The sequence below is a fragment of the Molossus molossus genome, unplaced genomic scaffold, assembly GCF_014108415.1.
Source record: "Molossus molossus isolate mMolMol1 unplaced genomic scaffold, mMolMol1.p scaffold_m16_p_4, whole genome shotgun sequence".
In the NCBI taxonomy this organism is placed as follows: domain Eukaryota; kingdom Metazoa; phylum Chordata; class Mammalia; order Chiroptera; family Molossidae; genus Molossus; species Molossus molossus.
Genome location: NW_023425377.1, coordinates 43,004,941 through 43,022,119, shown reverse-complemented (window position 1 = coordinate 43,022,119; position 17,179 = coordinate 43,004,941).

Here is a 17,179-nt window from a genome sequence, read left to right as displayed (position 1 = left end):
TGTGAGGTGTGTCTCTTGTAAACAACATATGATGAGTCATGCTTTCTTATCCAATCAGCTACTCTGTGTCTTTTTATGGGAGCATTCAATCCATTTACATTTAAGGTGATTATTGATATGTACTTATTTATTGCCATTTTTGTTTAGTGTGGTTCTATTTTTCTTCCAATTTCTACTGCTAATTACAGCAGTCCTTTTAACATTTCTTGCAGTGCTGGTTTGGTGCTAATGTATTCCCTTAGCCTTTTTTTTGTCTGGGAAGCTCTTTATTTGACCTTCTATTTTGAATGATAGCCTTGCTGGGTAGAATAGTCTTGGATTCAGATTCTTGTTTTTCATGACTTTGATTACTTCATGCCATTCCCTTCTGGCCTGTAGTGTTTCTTGTGAGAAGTCAGCTGAGAGCCTTATGGGGTTTCCTTTGTAGGTAACCTGTTGCTTATCTCTTGCTGCTTTTAGGATTCTCTCTTTGTCTTTAATTTTTGGCATTTTAATTACTATGTGTCTTGGTGTGGGCCTGTTTGGGTTCTTCTTACTTGGGACTCTCTGTGCTTCTTGTACTTGAATGCCTTCTTTCTTCACCAAATTAGGGAAGTTTTCTGCCCCTTATTTTTTAATATATTCTCTATCCGTTGCTCATTTTCTTCTTCTTCGGGGACTCCTATGATGAAATATTATTACGTTTCCAGATGTCCCACAGTTCTCTTAAGCTGTCTTCCTGTTTTTTGTTTTTTGTTTTTTTTCGTCACCCGGGGATATTTTTCTATTTTTTGTACAGATAGAGTGAGAGGGAGAGAGAGGAAGGGAGAGAGAGAGAGAGAAACATCGACGTGAAGGGACACATCGAGTGGCTGCCACCTGCACGACCAACCAGGGGCAGGGACAAATTGCAACCGAAGTACGTGCCCTTAGCGGGAACCGAACCCGGGTCTCTCCGGACCGCAGGCCGACGCTCTAACCGCTGAGCCAAACTGGCCAGGGCTGTCTTCCTGTTTTTTAATAGTTTTTTCCTTTTGTTTTTCTGATTGGTTGATTTTTTTCTACCCTGTCTTCTAATTCACTGATCCGGTCCTCAGCTTCCTCTACTCTGCTTTTTAAACCTCCCAATGTGTTTTTCATTTCTGATATGTCATTTTTTATTTCTTCTTGATGGTTTTTAATTTCCAATTGCCTTATTTTCAGTGTCTCTATGTCCTTACTCATGCTGTTCAGCTTCCTCAAGATCATGGCTCTGAATTCTAGCTCTGTTAACATGCCTAATTGCTCTACATTGATCTCATCTTCGGTGGAGGTCTCTTGCTCTTTCATTTGGCTTCTGTTTCTGTGTTTCACCATTATGGCTATCACTGTGGGCTTTGGAGCCTGTCAAGTTTTCCCTTGGGTGTTGGTGTTCTGCTGTTTGTGGCTCCCTCTCCTGTGTTTAGATGAGCGAATGAGGACCCACGTTAAACACCACTGTCAAGTCTTACTTTCCTGGTTAAAGTTGCTAGCCCAGGAAAGGTACTGTTATCCTCCAGCTTTTTGCCTGGAGGCTAGCAGTCGAGGTTACTTGATGAGTTTTGGGTTGTCAGTTGATTGAAAAACTCCCTCAGGTGCTCAGAACACAGGGGATTTCCCGAGGGTGGGGCAGATGCTGGTTGTTAATGAGCCTCAATTAGCACTTCAATAGCCCATAGGGTGGGGTTGGATCTCCGAGGGAGGGGCTGCTGCCTCTCCTCAGAGCCCTAGGAAGGAGCAGTATGGTCACCGTTCTGCGTCGCTGCACTCAGCCGAAGCTCTGAGCGCCCTCCAAATCCCGAGTGTCCCAACACAGTACCAGTCCAGTTTGCCCTCCCTCTGCCGGAGCCCAAGGTGAGTGGCTGTGGCTGTTTCAGCCTCTGTCCCGGCTCTGCGCTGTGGAGCCACCTGGGAGTGTAACCTGAGGGCGCCGCTCCCAGCTGAGGCCGCTGCCGAGCTGCCGACCATGAGCTCCCAGCCCCCGTCTCGGGTCTTCTCAAGCCCACTGAGATGCAGTCAGTGTCCCTGGTTATATGGTCCTCGCAAGCTGCTTTTCTGTTGCTTTTTCCCATCGATTTGTCTGTGTTATAGTTGTAATTCCAGTTTGGTTCTGGGAGACGGTCTGTGTAGCTCCGTTCACTCCGCCGCCATTTTTCTCTCCTTGTTTTTTTTTTTTTATCCTCACCAGAGAACTTTTTTTGCATTTTATCTTCAAATAGAGCAGGAGGGAGACAGGGAGGAAGAGAGAGAAAGAAACATTGATATGAGAGAGACATATCGAGTCTGAGGACAAACTGCAACTAAGGTACGTGCCCTTAGCAGGAACCAAACTTGGGACTCTCTGGTCCGTGGGCTGGCACCCTAACCACTGAGCCAAACCAGCCAGGGCTACCCCAGGTTTATTTTTTTCCTTTTCCATTCACATAGAATATTTTTTTCATCTTTTCACTTTTAGTCTATGTGAATCTTTTGTTTTGAAGTGGGTCTATTGTAGACACCATATATATATGGGTCATGTTTTCTTATCCATTCAGCTACCCTATGTCTTTTGATTGGAGCATTTAAGCAACTTTTATTTAAAGTGATTATTGATAGTTACATATTTATTTCCATTTTATCCTTTATAACCATTTTCTTCTTTTTCTTTTCCTCCTCCTCCTTCTTCAAAAAGACTGTTGAACATTTCTTATAATATTGGTTTGGTGGTAATGAAGTTCTTTAACTTTATCTTTTCTGGGAAGCTCTTTGTTTCTCCTTCAATTTTAAATGATAGCCTTGATGGGTAAAGTAGTCTTGGTTGTAGGTCCTTGCTTTTCATCACTTTGAATATTTTGAGACAATCCCTTCGGATCTGAAATGTTTCTGTTGAGAAATCAACTGACAGTCCTGGTGCTCCCTTGTAGGTAACTAACTGCTTTTCTCTTGCTGATTTTATGTTCTCTCTTTGTCTTTAACCTTTGTCATTTTAATTATTAGGTGTGAACCTGTTTTGGTTCCTCTTGTTTGAGACTCTCTGGATTTCCTGAACTTATGTGCCTTTTTTCTTCACCAAATGAGGAATGTTTTTAGCCATTATTTGTTCAAATAGGTTCTCAATCCCTTGCTGTCTCTATTCTCCTTCTGGTACCCCAATGATGCAGATGTTGTTATGCTTCATGTTATCCAAAAGGTCCAATGTCCTCATCTTTTAATTCCTTTTTTTTCTGTTCTGATTTGATGTTTCCTGCTACCTTGTCTTCTAAATTAGTGATTTGACCCTCTACTTTTTATAACCTACTGTTTATTTCTTCTAGTATATTCTTCATTTTTTATATTCTTCACTCCTGACTGGTTCCTTTTTATGGTTTATATGTTCTTTTTTATGCTGTTGAAGTTCTCACTAACTCCCTTGAGCATCCTTATAGTCATTGCTTTGAACTATATATCTGGTAGATTGCTTGCCTCCATTTCATTAATTTCTTTTTCTGGAGATTTTTCTTGTTCTTTCATTTGGGGTGTTTCTTTGTCTCCCCATTTTGACTACCTCTCTGTGTTTGTTCTGTGTATTAGGTAGATCTGTTATGTCTCCCAGTCGTGGTAAGTTGGCCTTATGTAGTAGGTGTTTTGTGGGACCCAGTGGCACATTCTGCCTGATCACCTGAGATGGATGCTCCAGGAATGTTTTTTATGTGGGTTATATGAGCCCTCCTGTTGTAATTGAATCTTGATCATTGTTAGTGTGTGCAGTGTTTGTCCCTCAGGCTGGCTGCTTGTGAGGATTGACCCTGAGGGTATGAGTTGCTGTGTGGGTGCTGACCACATGAAGAGGAATTCACCTCAGCATAGTCTGGTGCCTGCTGAGATCTCCCTTTGGGTGTGCCTCTTGTGGAGCTAATTGGATCCTGTCCTAATGTTGTCTGAAGGCCACCATTGGGTGTGTTGGTTCTGGGACCTCTTGGGAAGGGCTCTGGTGTAGATCAATGTCAGAGCTGCCTGTGACTGGCCCTGGGAAACCTGTTTGGAGCTACAAATGATTCACAGTTTGTAGTTGCCTCTGCTGGGCCTGGGTGTGTGTTGAAAGGGCCAAGCTATGCACCAAAACCAGTTTCCACCAGCACGGAGCCCAGGGAAGGTCAGCAGAAGTCCCAAGGTACCCCAATATCCATCTCCACCTGCAAACTGCCTAGTAGAGTCAGCCCCTGAAAGAGCCTCTGGTGCTATGGGAGTTGTGTGAAGTAGGTTTTCAGTGACTCACCAGGCAGAGGCAAGTGGTATTCACCAGACTGATATAGATTCAAACTCAATGACAGTGCTGGTTTTGATGCTGCTAAAGCAAAGTCCCAGGGTACATCAAGGCCAGCTACCACCCACCAGGTGCCTGCAGAACTTTGTGGTGGGGCAACGTCTCAGGGAGTTGTCAGGGGGAGGCCAGCAGAGTTCATCAGGCCTAAAGAGACCAATATTTGGCCATGTGAAGGGAAGGCTCTGCACCAGTTGGGTATGTGAGGGAAAAATGTTTCCCATTCTAGAGCCACACAACTCAGTCTGTCCAGGACTGTCTGGACCTTTTGGAGAGCCTGAACTTGGCAGGACTGGCCACCTGGAGTCAGGAGGTGGGGCTGGTAGATTTCCCATGGAAGGGTGGCACCAGTTAGGCTCATGGGAAGGTGGGTGAGGGTAATGACTCCCACCCCAGAGCCACAGAACTCAGTCTCTGTTATCCCTTGAGCACCTGGACCTCTACACCAGAAACCCAAGCAATTGACTACTCTGCCAGTTGTGAGCTCTACAGGGCAAGTAACAGGGAGTCAGGAGGGTAGGGCTATTGCATTCCTTAGGCTGATGCACTATGGAGTGGAGTGCACCACCTAAGAAAGATGGAGTCTGTGGTGTGGAAGATGGACTCAGCACAGGGACCTTGGTGGCTGTCTCTTTTGCTCTCTCCCCAGAGCCACACAACCCAGCCTCTCCTCACATGACTCTAGTGTACTATAAGTTGCCCTCCCTCCAACAGAGCCCAGGGCAAATGGCTGCAAAAGAGGTTCTTTGCTTTGGCCCTTTAGGAGAGCACATGGGTTTCTGGCCTATTCCCATCTCTCCCTGGTAGACAAGGATCCACACAGATTTTCACAGCCAGATGTTATACGGGCTCCTCTTCCAGGCTCTGGTGCTCTGGGCTGGGAGTGCTGCATGAAATTGAGACCCCCACGTTTCTCAGGGGGACTTTTGCAGCTGAGATATCCCTCCATATTCGCAGTTCTGCTTCTTCTGTAAATCCTTGGTTATAAGACTTCTCTTTAGCTAGTCTTCAGTTGATTATTCAGGTTGATTGTTCCATACTTTAGTTAGAGTTTCAGTTTGGTCTTGGAAGGAGGTGAGTATAACTTCCACCTATTCCATCACCATCTTTGATCTCAAGTCTCATTTTAACCATTTTTAAGTATACAGTTTAGTGGCATTAACTACATTCATATCATGTAGCCATCACAACCACCCATCTCCAGAACTTTTTCATTTTCCCAAACTGAAACTCTGTACCCATTAAACACTAATTCCTATTTCTCCCCTCCCATCAGCTTCCATAAACTACCATTCTACTTTCTTTCTCTATGAATTTTGTTACTCAAAGTACCTCATATAAGTGGAGTGCAATATTTGCCCTTTTGTGTCTGGCTTATTTCACTTAGCGCACTATCTTCAGGGTTCATTAATGTTGTAGCATGTGCCTGAATTTCCAACTTTTTTCTTTCTTTCTTTATTATTTTCAGAGAGAAGAAGGGAGAGGGAGAGAGAGACAGAAACATCAGTGAGAGAGAACATTGATTGGCCACCTCCTGCATGCCCCTACTGAGGATTTGGTCCACAACCTGTCCATATGCACTGACCGGGAATCAAACTGGCAACCTCTTGGTGCATGGGCCACGCTCAACCATTGAGTCACACCAGTAAGGCTCCTACCTTTTTAAGGTTGAATAGTAGTTCATTGTATGTATATATCATGTTTTGTTTATGCATTCATCTGTTGATGGATGCTTGGGTTGTTTCTACCTTTTGGCTATTGTGAATAATTCTGCTGCTATAGACTGAATGTTTCTATCTTTTCAAGATTCACTTGTTAAAATCTAATGCCCAATGTGATGGTATTTGAAGGTGAGGCCTTTGGAAGGTGGTTAGGTCATGAAAGTAGAGACTTCACAAATGAGATTAGTGTCTTTATAAAAGAGCCCCAGAGAACTCTTTAACTTCTTCTTTTATGTGAGGTTATAGCAAAAAGATGGCCATCTATGAGCCAGGAAATTGATCCCTCATCAGACAACAAATCTGCCAGCACTTGATCTGCAATTCTCAGCCTCCAGACTGTGAGAAATATTTTTTGTTACTTATTAGCTCCCCAGTCTATGATATTTTTTAAAAGCATTCCAAACTGACGAAGATAGCTGCTATGAACATTGGTGTAGATATACAGACTAGATGTTTCAAGTGAGGAACTAAGGCTATTTAATTTAAGAAAACAACCACAAGAGAGGCCAGTACAATTATAACTACCAAGACCAGAGAGTCCAATAGGCTTCAAATCCACTTTCTACCTGGTGTCTGTGACCTCAAGGCTCTGTTGACATAGACATCTAGGTAGACACAAAGTGTGGCATTCCTGGCCATGGGCCTTCTAAACTTACCGTAGGCTCATGGGATACTGGACAGTAGAATGATAAGAATATGATTCAGTAGCTAAATCTGAAGACATGTGAATTGAAAATGTCTACTGTAAACCTGTGAGACCAGTATACAAGAAAATGTTTGGAAAACATTAGTGCTCAACTGTCAAGCAAATGTCTCAACCTAAATTCCTGTGAATTTAAGATAAGTTACATAAGAAGCCAAATGCAGGGTCCTGTGTGAAGACGGAAGGAGAGAAGGTGTAGGACCCACCAACTGGGCATAGTACAGAGAGGGTAACAATCCAGAAGCTAAAGAGTTAAGTTCCCAAAAGGAGTGACCCAAAGGAAGATCTGTATGAGTCAGAGACAGCAGGAAAATGTACCCAGGCAGACTCTCCTCTCGGAGAACTTCTTCCACTTCTGCAGGAGTGGAATTTTATCCACATCTGACAAATCTGCTACAGAAGAGGCTACTTAAGGCATTTGAATTGAAAGGAAAATGCATGGAAATAATTAGCTTTGAGTGAAGGACATGAAGGGAACTTCAGCAGTGGCCATAGCAGGGCTTACAATGCTCTATAGCTGCAGGTATCTGTGGAATGATAGGACCATGGTGGGGACACACTCAAGAAACACCTCTTTCATTTTTTCCAATCACTGTGTTTAATTGTGTCCCTTCCTACCATTCATTCCTGAATCTGGTCAATTTCTTGGGCAGATTCCCAGCTCTTGAGTCACTTGCAATATAAAAGACGATCTAGCCCTGGCGGGTCTGGCTCAGCGGTTTGAGCATCGGCCCACGAACCAGAGAGTCCCGGGTTCGGTTCCTGATAAGCGCACGTACATTGGTTGCAGTTTATCCCTGGCCCCGGTTGGGGTCTTGTGGGTGGCAACCAGTCTATGTGTCTCTCTCACATCAATGTTTCTCTCTCTCTTCTCCCCTCTCTCCCTCCCACCCTATCTGAAGATAAATGCAAAAATGTCCTCGGGTGAGGATTAAAAAAAAAAAAAAGTAAAAGACGATCTAGTGCAGCTCAGAGCCAATTTGACACCCATAACTTTCCTTCCCCAGGGCTGGCCAGCTTTGGCCACTGAGAGCTGACATGGTGGGGATGGAGGAGGGCATGGCCTTATCTTCCTCTCCTCTCCTCCCTCTTCAGAGTTCTTTCTTTCCTGGAAAGAGATGTCTCTTACACGTCATCCTCTTATCTGTTGTAGATTTTCAGGCTGGGCCTGTCTGGCTGTGAAGATCTCTGTGATAGGTGCATTCCCCTGCAGCATGTGTCCACATCCTTCAGACTCCCTGTCGGAACAAGAAGGAACCTCTGGGCTTCACCGTTCTCCATCAAAGGAAAACTATTGGCTTGACCTCTTCTGAGCCCCCACTTCAGTCCCAGTGGTCATACTATAATTTCTTCCTCAAAGGTACCCTTGCCTGGCAGGTGGCCTTCTTCACTGGGGGTTTAAGCCCTTCTAATTTCCCAGTGTCCACTTAGGCCATAGGTACCACAGGAGGCGGATGTGAGCAGTGGGGAGAGGGATGAGAGGTGGGGCTGATGGTGGTGACTGAGCCAGGGAGAGGGAGCAGGGTCTGAGTGAGCCCACTCAGGGGACATGATAGAGAAATGCCAAGGAAACACTCAAAGACAGAATCCCAAAAGGAATCAAAACCACAGCATTAAAGAGATTAACTTTGGGGTGTGGAAATTGTGACCCAGACCCAAGTCTGATGTGAAAAACCTCTAGAAAAGCAGAAAGTGACTCCTTTTTATTTTATTTTTTTAAACTTTTTTATTTTTAAAAATATGTTTTTGTTGATTTTTTTTTAGAGAGAGAAGAAGGGAGAGAGATAGAAACATCGATGTGAGAGAGACACATTGATCGGCTGCCTCCTGCATGCCTCCTACTGGAGATTGAGCCTGCAACTTGGGCTTGTGCCCTGACTGGGAATCAAACCAGGATCTCTCAGTCCATGGACCACACTCAATCCACTGAGCCACACTGGCTGGGCAGAAAGTGACTCTATATAAAGTGTTTATTTTTTCTCAGAGGAGAAGGAACTCTTTTGAAATCTGATTTACACATAAGATTTCATACTTCCTCAGAGCTCTGCTCAGGGGCTCTGGGAGGGCTCCACAACAGGGTGGGTGATAAATAAACTGGAACCAAAGTTGAGCAGCCCAGTTCAAAAAACAGACATGCCACAGTTGAGATCTGTAACAGTGATGTGTTACCTGGAGAGGGGCTGGTGACCAGGACCTGAGCCCATCCAGCTCGGTGCCCTGGGAGTGGGAATGTCTGGACTAAGGGACTCTACATAAGGTTTTTTGAGAACTTGTGAGCAATTCAGTGTGGACTTCAGGGCATCCCCAGGATTCTCAGGAAGATACTGAACTTCCTGGAGATCTCGAAATCGCTTGCTAGGAGGTGCTCTTTTCCCTTTGAAGAAATCAGAGATTTGGGTCAGTTGGAGGCAAGATGGAAGGGGTATGGCAGGTGCCATGCTCAGTCTGGGCGATGGGTGTCCCAGCCCGATTGCCAGCTCACCTGGGATACAGGCGTGGGTATGGGTAAGGTGTGCAGGAGTTCTTATGGACCAAAGACAAGAGAAGCCAGTCAAACTTTTGGGGAAGCTAGGAAGGCAATGAGGTCTTGCTAGGAGCCACAGGGCCTTCACAGCTAAGTGCTGGGTGGTAGCTTTGCCCCTGCTCTGGGGGGTTGTCGGCAGAGGAGGGGGAGAAACTGGGAAATGGGTGGAAATGCTGCTCCTGTTTGGGAAAGGGCAAGACAGGGTCGTGCACTCTGAACTGGAGTGGGCTCTTCTGGTGACATGGAGACCCCAGTGTGAGAGGGACCCTCCTCGGCCTCACACACCTCAAGCTTCTCCAGATTTTTACTGGTGGTTAAAGGTCTGTTAGAGATGTTGACAAACTTCTCTAAGGTTCCCAAAGGCAGCAGCTCTGCGAGGACGAAGAGTGTGTGAGGTGTGGCTGGGGAGGGCCTTGTCTGCCATCCCTTCTGCCTCCTTTCTGGGGAGGCCCTCATAGCACCACCCACCACCTCCCCCAGTCCTTGGCTTCATCGCTTCTGTCCTGCCCTAGACCCAGGAATAACGGAGTTGCCCCAAGGACACAGCATCTGAAGTGGTCACAGCTCATTTGGGCAAAGCCCAGTCAAGGCAGGGCCTGTCCCAGCTTCTGGCTCCGGGTGGGCTTGGGAAGGGGCCTGGGTGAATGGGGTACTTTTTAAACCAGCTGCCAGAGAAGAACCCAAAGGGAAGGAGGCCAGCATTGACAAAATGAACTTTTAGAACTCGCAAACTTAGGGGAAAAAAACGTTTACCACACAACCCCCACAGGAGGGAAAGAACAGACTGATGGATGTATTTGCAGTTAAGATGTCAGATAAAGGATTAAGACTCAGATGTGGCCGTCCACGTGTGCTGACCCGAATGCACCCAAGCCCAAGGCAGTGACCTGCAGGGCGGCAGCGGGCCCTCAGGGCTGAGCTCTTACCTTCAGCATGTGCTGCAGGCGAAGAGAGAACCCATGAGTGCAGCTGACCTGAGGCTTGTGCCCGGCATGACCACAGGTACTCACAGTGGTGGTGGTAAGATTATTCTGAAAACCAGAGATGAGGTACCAGTAGCCACAGGCCTGAGGCTGGGTTCCAGGGATCCTTAAGTGCAGGGTGTTTAGGAAGCTGAGAGGAAGGAAGATGAGAAGTGGGGGGTTTGGGGGAGCAGAAGGATCTCCACATCTCTGACCTGCAGGAAGATGGTGGTCCTTCCTAAGCCTATGGACATCTGCAGTGGCCTGGCCTGCATCCTCTCTCATAGGCCCAGTGTGCGGGCAGGGTGGGGAATGAGGCGATGGTGAGGAGAATTTTTTAGTTTATTTGACTACAATCCCCAGAAAGTGAGATCTCAGATTCACCAGAGAAGGACAGCTTGTAGTTTCTTTTATGTACTTGAAGTTAAGGAGGGACCATAAGGAAGATGACTTGGAAGTGGGAGAAAGCAAGGTGGGGATTGAATTACAGGAGAGTTAACAAAAGTACTCTCTTGAGGGTGGTTACACTTATTTCAAAGGTGTGTTAACCTAGATGCACACAAAAAAATGGACAGGGCCACTTAAGGCAAAATCAACCTTTTACTAGAGGAGTTATATACCTGAGGCGACTACCCACCATGACCTGTCCAGTTAGGAATTTATGATCAGATCTCCCTGTGACATTACTTTCTGTAGCACCCCTTTTTTGTTCACAGAGCCTGCATGACAAACACACAAACTTACTCATTATTGTCTGGAACTCAAGATCAATAAAACTTGAAGAACATTCTCAAATGGTTGCATCTCACTTACCAAGGAAGATAAAAGCCTCTGCCCACCAGACAGAGTGGACACAGGCGAGAGGACAGCCTGACCCTGAGCTCAGCAGGGCCTGTCTGCCCTTCTGCCCCACGAGGATCTGGTCCTGCCATCCCCTGCACCGCTCTGACCCTCTGCCACCCACTTGCGGTGGCCTTCTCCTCCCTGTCTGAGAGGCAGACAAGATTATACCTGGCAACATCACCTACATGGCTAATAATCTGTGTGAAGTCTCAACCCCTTAGAAGAGTACTTCTTATGAGCCCAGAACACTATGTTACTACCATTTAAGTCCCAGCATTGTCACTTCACATTTTCAGGCAGCTTCTTTGCCTGTCCCTCCCCTGGCTCTTGGTTTTGTCTGGGATAAATACAATGAACACAGTAGGAATGCATGTCCCAAATCTTTGTATTCCAGGTGGGCATCAAGAGATTGACAGGCACCATATGCCCATACATTTGTTAATAACAATAAGAGCAACATGGCTGCTCCCAGTTACCACAGCACTGAAGCTGTGGCCAGCAGGCTGGAGAGCAAGAGAGAAAATTTGCATCCCAAAACCCAACTCTGCTGGGGAGCCCCTCCTCTGTGACATTCCTGGCTCCAGACCATCCTTCAAGTCTGAGCTGCCTTTCCTTCCAGGCTTCCTGGATAGGCCAGGCTGGGTGAGGCTGCTCCATTTCTGGGTTCCTCCGCTCCCTGGGGTTATGGTTCTAAACTGTTAGTCTCCTTCTGTCTTCTCTATTAGACTGGACTTGGGGAGGAGCTCCACTCTTCACAGATGGGCCCCAAGGATGCCACATTCCTGCAGCATGAGATAGAAAGCTGAGGGTGCAAAGGTCAGGGCTGTACAGGCCGTAGGAAGGACAGACTTGGATGGAACAGGAGGCCAGGCCTCTTCATATGGGCCACTAAGGTGGCTGTTTCCTGAGCCCTCTGCCTAGGTGCACCTGTGAAACCTGATGGCACTGTTTGGCTGGCTAGGAGCCCTAAGCTGCCTCTGTACTGACAAAACCAGGCAGTGTGGTCAGGGCCACCAGCGGAAGCGTGACTGAGATCATGGGCAGACTACATCTGACACATGATGCCCATGGAAAGGATGGCAGAGGAGCTCGTCATGATGACTGAGGCCTAGGTCCCTGCCAGTGGTAGGCAACCCAGAAAATTTTGCTAGGCCTGTGGGGAGAGCCTGCATAGACCCCTGATTGGATGGGCCCCAAGGGCCAGGACCTTGGATACTGTGTCCCACTCTGAGGGAATCTGGGCCACAGGTGGGACAGACCCAGGCCCACAAGGATCCATTGGGTGGGGTCCAGAGACTCACCCTAAAACCCACAGAGTCTCTTTCCTGCAGACCCCAGGCTGGCTTTCCTGCCTCAGCCCTAACTGGGCCTCTCTTGTGCCCCCCCCGCCGCCCCCGAGCCGAGCACCCTCAGTTCATTTCCCTTCTGATTGCAATCAGCCCAGCCTGCCGAGGAGGCTCCCTGGGCTGGGTTGACACAAACACCAAGGTGGTAAATCACTTTCATACAGAGGGCGAGGACTCTCCCAAGGGTTGGGAAAGTCTGTGGCCTGTGAGGGAGGGTTGAGAGAGGCTTCCTGTGATTTCACCTGAACCAGCTTCTTTAGAGTCAAGGCCAACCTCCAAGGATACTCCAGGGGGAGGCTCAGGCTCCGTTGGTCCCCTGAGAGGGCACGAAGGGGCTGTGGAAGGTACCTAGTTTTTTCCTCTAGAGGCAGCCACAGCTCCCTCTGAATCACATGTGCTTGATGGGATGTGACGGCTCCTCACACAGGAACAGGTGCTGGGTTGCATGCAGCGGACCTCTCCAGGGTGGCCGGGCTCCACCACCTCCTGCCTCCCTTGCCCTGGCCCTCCTTGCTCTCTTCCCTGCCCGTTGGGGCTCCTCCCACGGCCTCATCACCCTGCCTCAGGGGCTTTCCGTTCTACACTCCGGCCCACCTAGAGAAGCCCTGGATTCTCCCAACCTCCTCGCACTCTGACCCCAGGCTGCCAGCCCCTCAAGGCCATCCCCAGGCAGTCAGCTCACAGACTCCCAGTCATGCCATTCAACATGCCTCTAAACTCTCCTCCAAAGTCCTCAGAGGTGATTTTGCCTATTTCACTGGAAACAAAGAAGCCATTGTCCCTCCTGCCACCAAACCTGTGGACCCAACCCACTGTACCTTCCCTGCCAGGTGGCCTGGGCCCATTCAGGCAGCCTTTCCCTGAGCTCTTTGCTCAGGTGTGCAGGTGACACCTAACGGTGGGTGGGCCACCCTCCCTTGTGCATGTGCCCCTCAGGCACCTGCTGTGCTGACCTACCTTCCAGCTGTCTCACCCATTCCAGCTCATCTCCATCAGAGAGATAATCAAGCTCCCTGTCTGGAAAAACCCTTTCTGGCCCTTTGACTCCTCTAGTTGCCCCCATCTCTCTCTTTCCCTTCAGAATGAATCTTCTTTAGAGAGTCTTCTACCTTCTCTGTCTCACCCTCGCTTACTGCTCAGCCACTGCCAGCGGCTTCTGCCCCCACCACACACTAAACCTGCTCCCTCAGAGGCTCCAGGGGCCTTCCTGTCAATAATCCCAGGGACCATCTTATCCTTACCCTGCTGTCCCCCTCTCGCCACCCTGCATCACTCCCAATTCTGTCACTTCCCAGTGCTGTTGAGGTGGGGAGGGCTCAGACAGATCTGCTTGCAGTCAGTCCTGATGGCATCACTTCCTGGATGCATAAACTCAGCCTCCCTGAGACTCAGTTTTCTCCATCTGTAAAATGGGGATAATAATAGTACTTGCCTCATAGGCTCATTATGAGAATTAAACTAATTAACCCATGAAAAGAACTTAGTGCCTGGCATTTACTAAGTGCCACTCAGTAAAAGTGAACTATTAGTCTTTACCTTAATCCAGATTCTCCATCCCCACCAGAATCAACCTAGTTCAGCCTTTTCACCATCTATGGTCCAGAGAACTCCCCCATCCCTCCCCGGCCACTCTGCGTCCTGCCTCTTTCTGGCCTTTCCCCGCGCAGTAGCGAGGCTGGGCTTCCTGGACCCAAACCTTCAGTTTGGCTGTGTAGTCCTCCTCCTAGCCTGAAGCCTAAACTTCCTTCTCCTACAAACGTCAAGATCTACAGTAGCACTATACTGGATTTTCTCTGCTACAGTACAACACAAAGTCAGGACTTCTGGAGAAACACTTACAGGAATGTTCAGCCTTCATCACTTTAAAATTCACTGTGCTTTAAAATTCCCTCAAAAAGCCCATTTACTTGGAAAAAATAGAGGTCTGTCTCTTAAAGAAATCATACTTTTGGGGTGTACAGGTCCCCAAAACTTTTATACAGAATGTAACACCGAGCCACAGTTGAGTAGTCAAGAAGCCCTGGGTCTCTGAGTCCCAGAACCGCAACTGCCCAACAGGAGTTTTTTGATCAGAATGTCTTAAATGTCATGTGAATCACCTGAGGATCTTGTCAAAATGCAAGTTTTGATTCAGAAAGCCTGGGCTGAGACCTCAGGGTCTGCACGCAACCCATCCCCAGGTGACGTTGAAACTGCTGCCCCGAGGTCCCAGCTGAGAGTACCGAGGTTTTGGTCTGTCTCTCCCCACAAGACTGTTTCCTAAGCACAAGGCCATGTCCGTTTCTCTCTGTCTGCACACGGCAAGTACTTACATATGTTTGTTGAATGGATTGTGCCTTAGAGGGTACCTGGTCCTAAGTGGCCTCATTTCACTCGTGCCTTTGAGACACTCGCATTTTGCGGATGCTCTTGGTCCAGATCCTGGAGCCTGGGCCTGGCCCATGGCCGAACAGGAAGCCGTGTGTTTGGCTACAGGCATTATTTTCACAGCACTGCCCCATGTCACAGCCTCTTCACTTGCCTCCTCTGCAGCCACATCCTGATCCTTGTCTTACCAGATCAGCACCTGCTCAGAAGCCTGAAACACCCAAATTCCCCTGCCTCAGCACAGCCTGCCCCACACCGATGGCGTCACAACGCATCCTGACCCTGGCTTTTCCATCCTTTCTCTCTTCTTGTCCCCATCAGGTTTAGTCATCTCACAGAATTCTTCCCCACATCTCTGTCACCCTCACCCCTTTACCAAAACCCCTGCCCTGAACCTGTGTCAGGGCCTGACAGCCCCAAGGGGCAGGGGCCCCCACCCACCTGGTTTTCCTGCTTCCTCTCTGGCTGCTGTTTCTCTGGTCTTTGTAGCCTTCCCCAGGTCAGTTCTTGCCCTCTTCCCTGCTCTGCACTGGGCCTGCACTTGCCAAACCCAGGTTCCAGCACAGAGTGGGATCCAGACCCCGAAATGCCACTCTGTCCTCTGGTCTCTGGCTCCAAACACCGGTCTGAAACTAGGGAGTTGCCCTCTTCTCTTCCCTCCCCTCACCGCTCAGACCTTGCCAATTCCATCATCTAAACATCCTCAGGCCAGCCCTCTCCTCCTCTGACAGTTTCTTCAAGGATCCCTACCCCCAAGCCCTTGAACCCAGCTCCTCTGTGCTACCTGAGGGTCTGGCCAGCACCAGCAGCCAGCCCTCTACCAGGGCTAAGATCTCACAATACAGGGCAGAGTAGGGCTATGCTGGTATTGGACCAATGAAAGAATGGGCATCTGGTGCTTGAGTTCCATCTACCACCCACTGGGAATAGAAAGTGTCAAGGAGAAGCTGCCCAAAGCCAATGAGGCAAACCACTGGGGGCTTAACTCTAGTAACTCAGTGTTTGGAGGGGTATCAAGAGGTGTGCTTCTCAGGGGACAAGCTCACACGTGGATGGTTAGCTGTGTGACAGGCTGCTGGACAAACTCTTATCTGTTCCAGTGGGCCTTTACCTGGCCACCCATGCTGGACCAGGCCATGCCAGGTGGGTGGGCAGCAGAGGGTCAGGGCTGTCCACTGGATGGCAAGACCAGGTCTTACTGAGCAGGTCTGAGGGAGTTCAGAGTCGGATGGCCCCTCATCTGTCAGGGAGGTCTCCTCTCCCACCCCGACTCTTCCCAGTGGCCAGCCAATCTCATAGCCCCCTTGGCCAGATGAGGAGATTCATTCTCAGTAATTTATTTTCCAAGTTTCACTGCCCTCAAGTACTAGAAAGTGATGAATAAGTCTGCGGTTTGCTATGGAGGTTCCATGTAAGATAAAGAATCTTCCTATGACCGCCCCCTTCATCGTGGTTGTTGGCCTGTTGCTGCTGCACATAAAAGGCAGGAGGCTGCCTTGAACACTTCAGAGCACCACGAAGGACCAGGACAAGCAGAATGCACCTTGCTCGTCCAAGAATTAGCAGCCTCCCCGTCCTGCACCTTGTCCTGCTCCTGCTGGCACACCATATCACTCAGGCACAGGGGATGAACTTGCCTTACTTAAACTACATCAAGGAAATTGAGAAAATCCTGGAAGAGCCTGTGCCTTTACAAGTGAGTAGCTGGGATAAGGTTGGCATGGGGCCGGGAAGAGGTGGCAGGTGCTCAGGCCAACGGGACTCACGAGATCTCTCTCTCTCTCTCTCTGCTTCCACAGAATGACTTGAACTCACATGAGAAATTCGTCCTGAGGGTAAGAGCTCAGCCCTGCACTTGGGTGCACCTGGGTCCCAATCCACCTCCTGCCTGGGTGACCTCAGACATGTCACACCACTTTGCCTACCCTCAGTTTTTCACCTGTGAATAGGGTGAATCGCAGCTCCCTCAGTGGGGTTTCCGTGAGAGTTAAATGGCACAATGTGCTTATCCAGCAGGTTTCCCAGCCAGACCTATCACATGAAAATGTTTTGTTTTAATTATAAATGAAAAGGCAGCTCTAGATGAACAATTCCGAAGGCCTTAAGTTCAGTTTTGGGGGGCCAATCTCTGGACTGGCAGACTGAAATTTCCCCACGAACATGCCTGCTTCCTTCCTTCCCCTTAAAAAACTGAGTTATGTTTTTCACCTTGACTAACCCTGGGCATTATCATGGGGAATTATCTCATCTTGTGTGCACGGCATTTCTTGGGTCAAACAAGAGGTTGAATCTTGAGTTCAGCGGCTGTCTGTATTCTCCCTCTTAGGCACTCACAGTTCACCTGCCTCACCCAACTCCATGCTGGGATCCCTGGGATTTTCTTCTCCACTCCTAGGAGCCCTTAATTCAGACAAGGCATTAGCCCTTTAGCTGCAAG